Consider the following 15,864-nt stretch of genomic DNA (forward strand, 5'->3'; position numbering starts at 1 on the left):
TCACAAAAACTATGAATTCTTGCTCAAAGAACACTTGGTGGAAAAACGTTCAGATGTGAGACAAGGAGGTTAACATTCCTTCAGGTTTATTCTGTAAGAAAAGCAGTTTCTTGATTTTCATTTATTCCTTTATTTCTTTATTTTTAGTGTACTGATCAGGTGGACAGATCTGTGAGATCAGTATTCTGACTTGTATAGTCAGATACAATCAGCTGAAAAAAATTTCTTATGCTGTGACTGAGCATCCGTTGGTGGTCAATATCAATGATAGGAAATTGGATTGGAACTGTGGTCCATCTAGAACTTAATTTTCCACCTTTAGTAGCGTAACATGACATATATCTGGGGCAATGTAAAACAAACAAACAAACATAAGAATCTGAGTTACTGTATTAGAATCATAGAATCCTTAGAGTTGGAAGGGATGTTTAAAGGTCATCTTGTCCAGCTTCCCTGCAGTGAACAGGGACATCCACAGCTAGATCCGGCTGCCCAGAACCTGAGCCAGTGTGACCTTGAATGTGTCCAGGGATGGGGCATCCACCACCTCTTTGGGCACCCTGTTCCAGTTCCTCACCACTCTCACTGAGAAAGTTCTTTTCCTTATATCTAACCTAAATCTAACCTCTTTAGGACTGAAGCCATTTCTCCCTTATTGTATTACCACAGATCCTGCTAAAAAGTCTGTTCTCTTCTTTCCTGTAGCTCCCTACAATAAATTGAAAGGCCAGTATTGTGTCAGCTCGGAACCTGCTCTTGTCCACACTTAACAGCCCCAACTCTCTCAGCCTGTCCTCATAGGAGAGATGTTCCATCCCTTTTGTTTATCTCACAGATGGAGTGTTCCATCACTCCTCTGGACACACTCCAACAAGTCCATGTCTCACCTGTACTGAGGACTCCACATCTGGATGCAGTACGCCAGGTGAGGCCTCAGTAGTGCTGAGATGAAAGGCAGGATCCCCTCCCTTGCCCTGCTGGCCACACTTTTTTTGATGCAAACCATGATATGGTTGGCTTTCTGGGCAGTGAGAACACACTATTGGCTCATGTCCAGCTTCCTAACCACCAGTACCCTCAGGTCATTTTAAGCAGGGCTGTGCACAGTCCTTTCATCCCCCACCCTGTATTGAAAGTGGATGTTGCCTTGACCCAGGTGCAAAACCTTAGATTTACTGAACCTCATAAGGTTCACCTGGGCCCATTGCTCAATCCTGTCTAGATCCCTTTGGATAGCATCCAGTTCCTCTGACATGTTGACTTGACTCCATAGCATGATGTTTTCAGCAACTCGCTGAGGGTGCACTCAACCCCACCAGCAGTGCAAGACCGATTATAAAGATTCAGTCCCTTTTGGAAGCATTCTGATTCTTAGAGTGCTTTTGTACACTGACTTTCATACAAATTTCCCTATTAGTGACTACTGTAATATAATATCCTTTAGCATTCAGCATACTTGACTATAAACATAATAAGCAGTATGTGCGTTTGAGAGAGACAGAGAAAGGAGTGCTAGTGTTTACAGCCAAAAGATAGTACAGTTTACATGTAAAACCTGTGTAATGAACTGCAGTCATGCTCATAAATAAAGTTATTGCTATTAAAAACTAACAGTTTTATACAATGAAAGTTGTTCATTTGTTTGGCTTTTTTTTGTGTGTGTGTTTTTTGTTTTTTTTTTTCTTTTTTTTCTTTTTTTTCCTCCTTATTTATTTATTTATTTATTTTAGCTATTAGGTAAGCAGCTTTTTAAATATGACAATGAAATTAATTCCTGGCAAAGAACTGCATAATGATGAGAAATTCTGCAGTTACAACAAACAATGGATTTCTTGCTTTGATTTGTATCCTTTGAGTTATGACCTCGTGTCACTCTGATAGAAATGCGCATGGCAAAGCACTACATCAGGAATCATAAATAGGACCATCAGCAGCTTTAACAGTTGCTAATAGGAAAAAAAGCAATCCCCCAGGTCCCTGAAAATTAACAAAGTCAAATCATCTGTGTATTTAGAGTAAGAATGAATTTGATCCTGAGGTTCTTGACATACCTGCTCGTTGCATGAGATTACATGAAAATGCATCCATGTAAAGGACTGGTTTTTTTACAGATGAATTACATGTAAATTAGGTGAGAATTAGGACCCCCAGACAAGCACTCTGGTATTTGGAGACACCTGGGTTACCTTTTGTACCCTCAAGTATGGTCCAGAAGGCAAAGTACACGAGGTGGATTATGAGTCAGATTTATAGGTGGTTACACAGGTGCAGTGTGACCAGTATAACACAGAACAGTGTCTTGACAGTAGGACAAAGGAAAAATGCCACTATTGAAGAGGAAGACCTTTCCTTTTCCCTTCCTTTTTGTTTGTGGGTATACCAACTTCTCCCTTGAAAACCCAGAAGAATAGTTAACAACTGTACTTCTGATTCAAGTTTGGGTCCATAAGTGCATTTTAAGAAGTGAACCAGTTTAATTTAAATGCTAATGTGCAACTTAAAATAACATGCATTTTGGCTCCTGGCTGCCATAAATAATAATTATTGGTCTATTCTAATTTTTCTTAGTGGAGTGCTAAGACTGGAACAGTCTTTCGGGGTGAATACGTTGATAAAATCAGTGTTGGGTGATTTTGCTGATGACTCTTTGGTGTTCTTCATTTTTCAAGTGAAGTACTTAATAAAGCTGGTCTCCTGTCTTTGTGTGTTTAGCGGATACCTCTACAATTATTTAAAATTAGATCAAATTGTGCTCAGTTTATAGCCTACCAATAGCGGAAGGGAGAGGTTAGCCTTTCTAATAGTTCCCATATCAATTATACAGCCTATCTAATAGATACCAAAGCTGCATCAACTTAAAGATGAGTTAGTTGGTAAGCTCAGTGGATCCAGGATAACTAGAGCTATTTGCACTGGGAAGATGAGACCTTAATATCAACTGGAGACAGAGAAGATGAAAAGAGAATCCTTTGGTATTTGTAATGTAAAGATTTGTCTAGGCTTTCTTTGGGAGTCAGGGCCTATTCATGTCCTTTATGAGGAAAATAAAACTGCCTGGGGGCTGTATTACAGTTGCAAATATGGTAGAACTAAAGAGATTTGAAACATAACTGATTAGAAACGAATTGAATAGATGTATGCAATAGGATTATCTACAGATGTATTATTTAAAAAGGTAAGAAAAAAAAAAGGAACAATAGGGTAAAATCTCTACCAGAAAAATGAGTGAGTAAAAAGTTGTAATCACGCAACAACAGTTGATCACATCTCTGATTTTATTAGTTGGCATAGCACAAATGATTGATGGTAATACAGTCAACTAAATGCAACCTGACATATTTTGAATTCATGTGCCCTTTTAAAGCTTTTTGACTGAATTTAGGCCTTGGATTTTTAACTTGCCTCCTTGCTGTCAATAAGAAGTAACCCATGTACAAATCTGCAGATGTGTATCCATAGATTCAGCAAATATCTACTTTTACCTAAGTCAGGATGACTATCCATGAAACTCCTAAGGCAATTAAGTGGAGGAACTTTTAATCATAATACAGTGACTAAACTTGTCTTTGAAGATAGGAGCAACATGAGAAAATGTGTACTGAATTAACATTTCTAGCTGGCCTGCTGGAAATGAGCCCTATCTTAAACTCAGGAGTTGTAGGCTGGAGGCTGCATTGGGTAGTAATCAAGTGATAAAAACTGTATAAAAAGAAGTCACAAAAATCCTGGGGTGTGCTAGCTTTGTAGGAGACCACCTAGCACCCAAACTTACAGAACTTTGCAATAAATCAATATCTCATATCTATGTATAAGACTGCCTTATTGCAGATTGGGTAACAAATCTGCCTTTCATACAACTTCCTTACAAAGACATGGGGGGTGTGGCATAGAAATATGTTTCTGCTCCTTCTCCTTTCTGCACTAAACTGCTTGGAGTAAAGTACATGGTATGATGAGCACAGATAGGATCACATAAAACAGCGATTATCTTTGTATATGAGGTGGCCAAACTATTTCTATGTGTGTATTGGTTTTGCTATAGGAGGTAAATGACAAATAATGAATTCTATTTAGATCTAAATGAATTCAAATGAGACGAAGATTAAAATTTTTAAACTGCTTTCACCCAATTTATAAACCCTACCAGAGACATCTTAACAATTTAAAGAGTCATGGAAATGAGCTTGCTCCTTGGAGGTCTGTATGAGATTAAAAATAAAATACTGAACAGAAAATGAAATATCTTATTCTTGGAACATTATGCAATATCATTTTGCAGTCCCAAAGGATTCATGTAAATGTTTTGGCCAAATTTCTAAAAGAGATTAGGAAGTGTTAGCTCCCATTCTCAAATCTTAAGAATGTTGCAGGATTTTTTTGAAACACCTTTTTGCTGTCTTTTATATATTTATGTTCATAACTGGTTCTGATAATAATAGTATAAAAATACAAAAACAACTGTAATAAAGAGGTAAGAGAGAATACAACTTAAGAAACACTATTTTTAATTAAGAAAAAGTTATTTTCCAACATTAGACTAACCTTGTCTGACAGCAGTTATGTCAGGGGAATGATGAAAAGAAATGAGAATACTCAGATATCCACAAACATTATAATTAAAACATATATTGAAATGTAAAGCTACTAGTAGTAGTTTTTTACCTATAACTCCATCTTGTTGCAAAATATATTCTTGAACATGACATATGACTGATTCTCACCTACTTAGAATCCATGCAGGTCATTGTTTCACATGTGTAGAAACCTACAAGTATCTAACACAATTTCAGAATCAGAAAACCTGCTTCTCTGCACCTGTTTCAACCTCATTCCAGGCCCACCTGCAGATCACCAGATGTTCTGGTATTTCATTGCTTGCATGCATACTTTATTGTGTTTACAAAATAAAACACTTTAGATAAAAATATTGGAGACAATTTTTTTTTTATTTTTTATTTTTTTTCCTGCTAAGTAGCAAATCAGAATAGAGATTCTCAACAGATTTTCATCATTCTCAATTCTACAAATGTTAATAAAGAAAAACATACTGCTAATAAGGGAATATATGAGCCAATTTTGTGTGCAACATACTATAAAAATTTACACATGTCCTGTGGCTTCCCAAAATGCACATTTCATTGTGTTTGTCTAAAGTATAAACAAACAACATAAACAAGCAAAGAGAATTTATATAAAAAATTACAATACTAAAATGTGAAAAGCATTATATTCCTGAAGAATTCCTGTAAAAGTGGGACTATAATCAAAGGGATCCTTTATGAAAATGCAACAATTAAAGTGAAAAAGAAGTCTAAAAAACTTGGACTGCCTTAGGGTGACAGAAAATTATGATAAATCAAAATGACTGTGATTTCCTAAGGAGGCTGGAGTGGTTCTTTTAAAAAACCTTCTGGCTAGTCATTTTAATTTAGATTGCTACCTTAAAGGGAATATTATAAATAATTACAAACCACAGATCTCCCCTGTACCACTAGGCAATAAATAAATAAATAAAAGTAAATAAATAAATAAATGAATAAATAAATAAATTTAAATATCATAGTACTAAGAATTTCCAGATTTACAGTTACTTTCATTGTAAGTATGTTGGATCATCATACTTCAACAAAATAGACTGAGAGTACATTACTTATACTCACTTGTTCTTAGCTGCTGCACTTCCATAAAAGAAAGCAGAAAATATCCTTCTATTATCCCCCAAATGTTCTTTGGTCTGCAGTCACTGTGTGTTGAAAAACAGATTCTCAAGGAATCTTTTACCTTTGAGATTTATTTCTGCTCAGTAATTACAAAGTGTTTTTGCACATGATTGTATCAGATAAATGTGGACTTCCTAAATAAAGGAAATTATGTAAATGCATTAATGCACAGCACCACCATACTAATCAGGGTCATGCATTTTTATTCCTTTTGCTTGACAAATTCCAGCAAAAATATGTGAGTAATGACAGCTTAACTCAGGACTTGTACTGCTGAAAATAATACTAAGAATACTCCTTCAGTAACTCTCGTGCCTGAGTTTGTCTGCAAATTGACCTGAAGGCTCCATGTAATTCAATAAGTAATCCTGCATCTCATATTCTTTACACGTATTTGTTGACATGTCCAGCCCAAGGCAAAAGACAGACAATGTTTTTTGCTGATCCTTCAGAAAGCTTTACCTACCTGTTCAAGAAGTCTGGTTTCAGTTTTACCATCAGTTGTTTTTGTTACTATGAACTAAAAGATTTATTTGCTGAATACCACATAGTTCATATTGAAGAAAGGTACCTGAAGTGTCTGTTGCCAATTGTTTTGTCACTGTTTCTGTATCATCATGCTGTTTCTGCCAGCATGCTGACAAGGAAAATAATTTCAGATTTATCGCAAAACAGAACTCACTGAAACAATAACCCTAGTCAGTATGTGGTGGGGGTGCTAAAGAAAAACAAGGCACTGCTGCTGTTGGCAATAATTGCAAAATATCTATGGGGTTCTTTTCCCAGAAACTGAAATTAGTCTTCTTTTTATTTAGTTAGCTATTTATTTTTCCCCTTAACTGTCTTAATGGTACAGATACCGGGGTTAGAAGCTACATAGTTTGTTTATGAAGTTCTGCAGTAGTACATGCTGTTGCAACCACACACTTTCCTGGTTGCTGCCATTTTTAGACTTGAGGGATCAAGGATTGTACCATTTTGATTATGTTTTTGGATCTATAGGATAGCAGACACTGGATCTTCTGGGGCTTTCATAAGGCCTTTGTGATGAGGTATTACAAGGCCATAGCTTTCCACGAGTGCAGAAACTTTAGGCTTCTTCCCACCCAAATGCTGGAGCCCAGAATCACAGATTTTTCCATACTAGGCTAATGGATGTGTCTGATATTTTCCCATTTCCACATTCATCCATGAGAAGGGCTGAACATGAACACCAAAGAGGTGTGTGCCCTAACACACACACAGCAAGGTCACTTTTGTAAGCTGCCACACCGACAGCCATGGAGGAGGCACAGCCTTCAACAGCATCCACACATTAAGCACTGTCAGGACTCACATAAATGTATAGACATGTAACTAACCTTCCACATTTTTCTAATCAGGACTGATGGTCCCTGGTGCAGGCACATACTTGTGCACTTCCAGGTTGACCAGGACAGTCTTGCAGGTTCCCCAAGCACTGACAGGGCTCCTCTGCCCTCTTGGCACCCTGTCTTGATCTCAGCCTCTGACCCCTTTCACCCACCCATGGGTCTTCAGCTTCCCAGCTGCTCCAGCTTAGTGTTGTTTCCACACCCACAGCGCTCACTTACTCAACCTATAGTCATCTACACTCCTAGGTCCTCTGAATACTAGCACAAACACTCATCCCATCTGATATGCCAGCCAAGACCAGGACTTCCTTGTAAAGATTTTGAATATTTCCAGATACATGTTCTTCTGCTCACCTGCTAGCCCAGCTTGAAATTTCCTAGTAAATTACATATACAGATCCATGCTAAGAAGAGGATAGAGCAAACTGCAGTAATGAGGCACGGGGCTCAGGGAGAAAAGTATACTGAACAGTACCTACTTACCTGCTATTGATCCTTCTATCCTGCCTCCTAACCCCTTCCCCCCCCACCCTTCCCCTTCATTTAGGCACTCCTTAACGGTTTTGCACATTCCCACTGAAACATCCCAAACGATCATGTCCCCTCTTGTTTCCCTGTTCTTATCAGTTACAAAACCCAGGCCGGCCCTCTTCAAAGCTGTGCCTCTAATTTCTTAATGGCCCCTCACTAAGTGCTTGAAGAGTCTCTCTAATTTGTTTGCTTATCAGGTTTGTGTCTCAGTATGTTTTGTTTATCACTTTCTTTGTTATTATCCCCTTTGACCTGAAAAGCTTCCTGATCTGCTGACCTTGATGAACCAGATGTTCTCACATTCCAGGTGCCTCTACAGCTATGACCTCTTCTGTTTACCTTAGGTTTCAAGAGAGTGAATGTGTGCATGTGTGAGAAGAAAATATATGAAGGAGAGGGGGAAAAAAAAAAGAAAAGAAAAAAAAAAAGGAAAAAAAAAAAGGAAAAAGGAAGATAGAAAATAGAAAGAAAAAGCCTGCCTGCAATAGGACATATTAAAAAACGTTCATTAAAACAAAACAAAAAGCAAGCATACAAAAAGACAACTTTTTTCACCTTCCTAATTTTTGATAACTTCCTTTTCACTATAAGGTGGTCTAGGGGAGAATTAGGAAACACAAAATATACCGCTGGGGAATTTTGATTGCAACCCTCCTCTATGACAAATAAAACAGACATTACATTTAAGTATAAAAAATTAACGGAACAATGTGATAGGCACAGTCCTGCCACCATAAGCAGTTCCACTGGAAGTCCCCAAGAATTTGCCACCAGCAGATTCTTTCCATACGTTAGCACCAGCACCAGTTCTTTGAGTACTGGTGTGAAGTGCTTCATCCCGGTGTTGCATTTGTCACCCAGTGCTACTCTTGTTGTCATACAGTTGACTCAGTGCTCACATTCAACTATTCCCACAAGACAAAGGCAGCCAGTTTATTTCTGATTTCATCAGTGAGGGAAATTTCATTCCCTTACACGAAGTCATCCTGTTTTTGGTATTCCTGATCCTCTTCTAAGTTCAGCAGTGTGGTAAGTCACTGCTGATCGGTCCGGATGGCTCCGAGTCAGGTGACTTCGGCGATCAAAAGAATAAGTAAGACTGAGATGCACTTCTCTGGCTTTTTTGTTTTGTTTTGTTTTGTTTTTTGTTTTTTTTTCCCAGTTTTTCAGGGTTAATGTTTCCACAAAAGAGTTTAAGGACTTGTAAATCGCTGACAGATAAGTAGCCACTTCCTTCTTCTGAAGTGCTCTTTATTTCTGTGGAAATACCCTGAGAGAACATTTCTTCAGTTTAAACAAACAAAAAGGAATTCTAGAGAAGCAAAATTGTCATTTAAATCATAGAATCGTAGAATCTTTTGAGTTGGAAGTTACACTTAAAATCATCTAGTCTGACTCCTGCACAATGAATAGGGGTATCCACAGCATCAGGTTGCTCAGAGCCCCATCCAGCCTGACCTTGAATGTCTCCAAGGATGGGGCATCCACCACCTCGCTGGAAATCCTGTTCCAGCCCCTCACTGACAGCCCCTCACTGACATTATTGTAAAAAACAAAACAAAACAATACAAAACAAAACAAAACAATACAAATCAAAATAAAACAAAGTATATTATTCCTTACATCCAATCAAACTCTTTCCTTTTTTACTTTGAAGCCACTTCCCTTTGTCCTATCACAACAGACCTTGCTAAAGTGCCCATCCCCTTCTTTCTTACAGCCACCCTTTAGATACGGAAATGCCACAACCAAGTCTCCCTAGAGCCTTCTCTTCTCCAGCTTGAACTGCCCCAGTTCTCTTAGCCTGTCCTTGGAAAGGTGTTCCATCCCTTGAATCATTTTTGTGGTCCTGGATGCACTCCAACAGGTCTATGTCTCTCCTGTATGGAGGACTCCACATCTGTAAGCAGTACTCCAGGTGAGGTCTCAGCATCAAGTAGAGAGACAGAATCATTTCCCTTGGCCTGCTAGCTATACCTCTTCTGAAGCAGCCCAGGAGGTGACTGGCTTTTTGAGCTGTGAGGACAAACTGTTGGCTCATATCCACCTTCCCATCCACCAGTATCCCCAAATTCTTTTCAATAGGATTGTGCTCTATTCTTACAACCCATAGCTTGTATTTATAGTGGGGATTGCTGTGATCCAGGTGCAATACCTTACACTTGGATCTACTGAACCTTGCGAGTTTCTCCTAGGTCCACTGCTCAAGCCTGTCTTGGTCCCTTGGGATGACATCCTGTCCCTCTGGCATGTCAACCACATCACACAGTTTGACACTGAACATTAATATCACCAAGTATGTGCTAAATTCCACAGATACTTCTAACTAAGTCTTTTGTACTTTTCCTTTAGGTGTTAAAATGCTTATATAAATGGGAAAAAAGGCAACATGCCATTTTAAAATGGAAAAATATCCTTCAGCATCTCAAATATATTTTCAAATTAAATAACTTTATTTTCTTTTTGAAATACATTAGTGCAGCATGATCAAAAGTGTTTGTTTGTTTGTTTTTAATGTATTTGTTATGAACTGATTTATACTACTTTTTAAGGAGCCGCTTCTGAGAGAAGTGAATATTAGAATCAGAAATTAGTGATTAGACTTGGCTAACTGTGGGGGAAGAGATCTGCCTGCTGGGGTAAGCCACAACACTTGAGAACTTCTGAGAAGACTCTGGCTCCTTCCTATTGACATCCTTCAATTAAATAGTTGAATACTTTTATATATAATTTGTTTTGTACTTTTGCACTATATACACCTCACAATATAACTGTAGAATTGAATTATGTAGGAACACTACAGTTTCAGTGGTATCTTCCACAGGCTAAATAAACCTTGATTCAGTGAGATGTGAAACCTAACACTAAGACTGACCTTGTAATTCAAGTGTTGCTTTTCTGACTGGAGAAACTGAGTCATTTGTTATTTGTCTGTGCTCTTTGTGTTTCAAACCTGCATGAATATATCAATTATTTTAACAATATTTAAATAATATTTGGCCCACCTCACTGTAGTGCAAAGTACTTCACCACTTGAGTGGTAAAACTGTGCTATTTTTCAACCATATGCACCTATTTGTTGAATACAGGTGTCTCTACGTCGAGATGTCTCTCATAATTTTATTTATCTCCAAGTTTCAAATTTGTACTTGTGGAGTAAAACTCATAAGCCTATAAGGTTTTTGAATATTCCCACATAGTTTACCAGTGCTTCTTCTAACACACATAACATTTTTGAAGTTTAAATAAGCAGCAAGGGAAGAAAGACTAAGTACTGTGTGACAAGACTCTTTGGATCACTGGTAAGGAAATTACTGAAGTACACTCAGTAATTTGCTAGTTGGTAAGAACAACATAATTCAGGGTTTGGAATTTGGCCTTTTACATAATAACATGGTTCCAGTCAATATTTTATATGAGAAGGTGATATCAGGAAATGGACATTCACAGCTTAAGAAAACAGACTGTCAACAATCTACAGCATTTTTCCTCTTTGAGGATTCTAGATAAAACACATGGAATAAATGGGAAATGGTAAAAAGCAATATCTTATTATATGCTAGTTGCATCATAAGGGATGAATGCCTAACACTGGCAGTATAAATAGAATACTATGTTATGAAAAGTATGTATTTCTTGTCCAACTATAAATGAAGCAAGATAGAATTAAACAACTGGTCAGAAAAACAAAACAAAACAAAAACAAACAAACAAACAGTTTGTCTGACTTGAATAATATGAAATCTGTAAAGATTGCCATAACTCAAAATAGAGGATTTTACGTCTCAGGAAACACCACCTTGCTTCTGAGATGATAGACTGAAGTCAACATCTGTATTTGTACTGAGAGAGTGGCATGATCAAGTTAGCCATTCATTTGCTTTCCAAGCAGCAAACTATCCAAATATGTTTAGGATATTAAAAATGAGTATAGAAAATATCACTTTCTTGATAAGACGCATGAGGATAAGAAATTACAAGTCATTACAATGCCATTAAAAGTTGCTGTAGTGAACAGGAATTTAAATGCATAATACCTATCCTTGAATATCTGAAAAATAAAAAAGTCATTTTCACTATGAGGCAAAGGCAGGTGGCAAGGGCTGAGAAAGGTTCCCTACATATAAATGTTGAATGAAGCACATTCTTGGACACTGAATTATGTAGTTCACTTCAGAGTGAAGAGTTTGAGAATGTAGAGTCTGTTTTAGTAAGTCAACAAATACCTGGGAGGAAAAACAAACAAACAAACAAACAAACAAACAAAACCAAACAAAACCAATAGAATGAATTTGTATCCATCTGTGTGAGCCTTGGACATAATGGATAGCATTAGTCAGGTTTGGCCAGTACGTCTGCAGATGCCAGCTAGCAGTTTTGCGATTCATTTCCTTAATTCCTTCTTAACAGAGCCAGCTTTTGTTTTCTTCCCCCCCACCCCTCTCCTCAACCTCCACCCCCCATCTATCTATCTATCTATCTATCTATCTATCTATCTATCTATCTATCTATCTATCTAGTTATTTAGTTATTTCCCTGAATTACTAGCCAGCATGTAAAGCATGAAGAAGAATCTCAACAGAAAAAGAAGAACAAACTGACTAAAAATAACAGTAAGTCTTTGGAATTTATTAATAAATAAATAAATAAATTTAATTAAAAATTAAAACAGGGGGAAAAAAAGAGTTATAATTAAATAAAAGAATATGCTGTTAGATTTTTCTTTTATACCACTGTTCTGGTATTACTCACAGAACTTCCATGTTCTTCTGTGTAAAAGTAACAAGCTGTCAAATGATGTAGAGTATACAGAAATGATATTCGGCTTTTAGAAATAACAGAGAACATGATGCAACACTGAAAAATATTGCCTACAGCTTCCTCATTAGAATTTCATACTTCTACCTCAATCTTTAATTACAATTTAAAGTTGAGATCTAAAGCACTAGTTAAAGCCAAATTACTGCTGGATTTCCTGACCTTTAGCTGAAGTATTCCTTTCATCTGAAGCCGTGGTAACTTTTCTGCTTTTAAGAGAGGGAACAATTTGCTCTGAGATAATGTGATTGCCTGCCTAAAGGCAAATTTTCAAAACATGTGTAGATGCAAATATTACATGTGTAAGGATCTGCATTTCTACAGGCAAACTGACATTTGCAAGTGCAAATTAGATAGCAGGAAACTGAGTTATCCAGTTTACGCATTCAAGAGATTAAAGTTGTTCTCAGAATATTTGGGCAGATTAGTGTCATAGCAATGGGAAAGCATTCTGGGAATGGTAGTTTACAGAGTATTCTCAGCAAAATACACAAATACACAGCTTCAACTGGTACTTTCAGGAAACAAGACCAGTAGATTCTCTTCACTGAATCAATGCTTATTAAAGAAGCTTTAAAAAGAAAGCCAGGGAGACTTTTGCAAATCAGAACAAGGGGATGTCTATTAGTTAAGAAATAGTCTATCATAAAATTACTAGAGAAAACATAGGGAAAAAAAAGTTTTGTCCAGGTCAGTTCTGTCAACCAGAACAAAGGTCTTGGAAATGCAGTTAGAGATGTTTTTCTGTTTGCTTTTTTTTGTTTGTTTTTTGTTTTGTTTGTTGTTGTTGTTGCTTGTTTTTTGTTTTCTGTTTTGTTTGCTTGTTTGTTTGTTTGTTTGTTTGTTTTCTAATAAATCAAATTTCAACAGCAAAAATTGTTGTTGGGATTAATCTGTCCCTAGTTTATGCAAGCAAGCAAGTTGTACTCATACCTATGCTACTTTTGTAGCCTATGTTATCTAAGAGGAGATGAATAGCCCCCTGGAGATTTCTCTTCCTTACTGTTGATAATAAAAAGAGATTAGAGTGATAAACCAGAATTTGATGGTTATGTTTAAAATAGATTATCTAGCTACTAAACATCTAAGTTAGACAGATGAATCCCACCCAAGTCTACCTATAGATATTTGGAAAGTAATGGCTGCACCAGATGCTGCAGAATGTAAAAACTCAAGAGCCAGACTGTGCTACAGCTGAAACTGTAGTAAAAATATGTTGGTACTGACTTGAGACATTGAACCTGCAGTAATGTTTAAGCACGGTTATTTATTTATTTTTTTCTTTTTAAAATATAGTGAGTTATGTGTGTCTGGTGATCTACTGCCTCCCTTTCTTATTATTTATTTATTTATTTACTGAAGGGAACAGGAAGAAATTAAACCAACTTTCTCTGAATAATGGTTCTTGCTTCTCTGAAGTTCTGTCTGATGCCTGCTAGGAACTTTGTAGGATTTGCCTTTTTTATTTTTAGATTTTTTTTCCCCCTCCTTTTTTATTATACTCTAAGGCATGGAGATTAATTTAATGAGCTTGTTCATGGACATGACTTTCAGAGGTATGTCTTGATATATGTTGTAACAGAATATAATCCTATTTCTTTTGAAAAGAGTGCTCTGGTAAAAACCATGTATCTACTATACTCTTGTCAAAAAAAAAAAAAAAAAATCCAGACTGAAAAGAACTATCTTTTTTACTTGTATAATTTCTTAGTATCTTTTCTTTCAGGCTTTAATATTTTTATTCTTACTAATTATAATCACCGTATCCATGTCTGCCTTCTTATGAATTCCAGTCTGTTTTCCCAAGCAGTGTTATGAAACACACTCATTATGGATTTTTTTTACTACTTTTAATTTTTTACCATCTCACGGAAAAAAACCTTCCACATCTCAAAGTATCATTATGTTCCTGTTCTTTGTTATTTATCAGAGTTCATTTAGACCTCTTCTTTTGTTGTGAAAACTACAGTGGAGATATGCCTCCTCAAAATTCTTATTTTTTCCTTTGTCTTTCCTCTATATTTCTTATTCTTACTCTTATATTTTTATATTCTTACTCTTATATTTCCTCTGCATTTCTTATTCTAACCTGACTTTGTCTGTTGGATACAAGGGTAGTAAATCAAGATATCTGGAATATCAACCAGGTAAAGCATCTGTGTGGTAATATTTGAACTTTTCACACAGCATTCTTGAGCTTCAGTGACCCAGTATGATGTGAATGTAAAATTAATCATCTGATCTACACTTTGTCCGCAATTCTATTTGAAGTCTTCAATGTAGGGAATCTTAACATACAAACCCCACCAAAACAGTGATGATAATAAAAGGAAATCTCCAGGGGTTTAACTCAAAAGAATGGGTTCAGAATTCTCACCAGTGTTTACGATAGAAGATTTTTCCAGTGGTTGCACTCAGACAAGTTGTCCCTCTTTCTTCTTCTTTACTCCTCAAAGTGCATCTCTGGGCAACAGATTGATGTGAATATATCTTCCATGTGAGTCTGCAGTACTGCATATCCACAATGATTTAAGAGTTTTGCTTTTTATCTTTCTCCTTTGTTTACTGTTCTAGAATGGAAATATATATATTAAAAAAAAAAAAAAAAAAAAAAAAAAAAAAAAAGAATGATCCTAAAACATCTTTATTCTCACTTTTTTCTTGTATAAGGTACAGTTATCTGTGCCATCTATGAGAACCTACTTATTTTATGTATTAAGTAAAAGGTAAAAAAGGAAAAAAAATATAAAAATAAAAGGTAAAGCTGTCATAAATAAACAGAAGTTTAAAAGGAGGGCTCACCTCTATCAAAATAATGCCATATTACCTTTTCTCTGCAGCTTTTTTTTCCTACTCAAATGTCACTGTTAATCAGTCTTAGAAGATTAGTATTTTATATGCCTGTGGACAAAAAAGTCTCTGTATCCCAAAAGAGCAGAGTGGGGGGAATTCCTGCTGATAGCAATTTTGACAGCTCAATCTCTGGGTCTCTTAACCATAGTAGGTATAGGGAAGAAATTTCTGTTTGCCCTTTTACTATCTATTTTTGATTGCTCTGATTTCAGTGTTACCTTAATTACACTCTGTTTCAAGATGGACAGTTTTCGTTTCTTCCTTCCTCATGACATGCTCCCCATTCCCAAATCAGCATCTTTCTTTCTGTTCCCAGAGGCATAAATGATGTTCTCCATGCCTATTTTGTTTGTTATGAATTTTTCTTTAATTTTATCCTACCTGTCAGTGATGTTTTCATCAGAGCATCTCAGTTAAGTTTTCCTGCCTGTTTCTTTTTCCATCGTCTATCACCATTGTTTTCTGATTGCCGTTGACTTCATTATCCACAGCATCACTATTTTTACCTTCATCATTCGATGGGATATATTTAGGGAAAAAAAAAAAAAAAAGAGAAAAACTCAGGAAAG

General features: G+C 36.4%; 1 long non-coding RNA gene across 2 annotated transcripts in view; it reads right to left on the bottom strand.

Moving 5' to 3' along the window:
• Positions 1–11,629: 11,629 nt before the first annotated feature.
• The window catches only part of LOC146762776 (uncharacterized), an 11,174-nt gene continuing 6,939 nt past the window's right edge, over positions 11,630–15,864 (bottom strand). For both annotated transcript variants that reach the window (XR_014948585.1, XR_014948583.1), the window contains 3 exons: positions 15,677–15,801; positions 14,820–15,012; positions 11,630–11,850 (listed from right to left, as the gene is read on the bottom strand). This is a non-coding gene — a long non-coding RNA (uncharacterized LOC146762776). The remainder of the gene's footprint in view (positions 11,851–14,819; positions 15,013–15,676; positions 15,802–15,864) is intronic.

Source organism: Coturnix japonica, chromosome 1 (assembly GCF_054131305.1).
Source record: "Coturnix japonica strain WE chromosome 1, WE-NBRP24, whole genome shotgun sequence".
Lineage (NCBI taxonomy): Eukaryota > Metazoa > Chordata > Aves > Galliformes > Phasianidae > Coturnix > Coturnix japonica.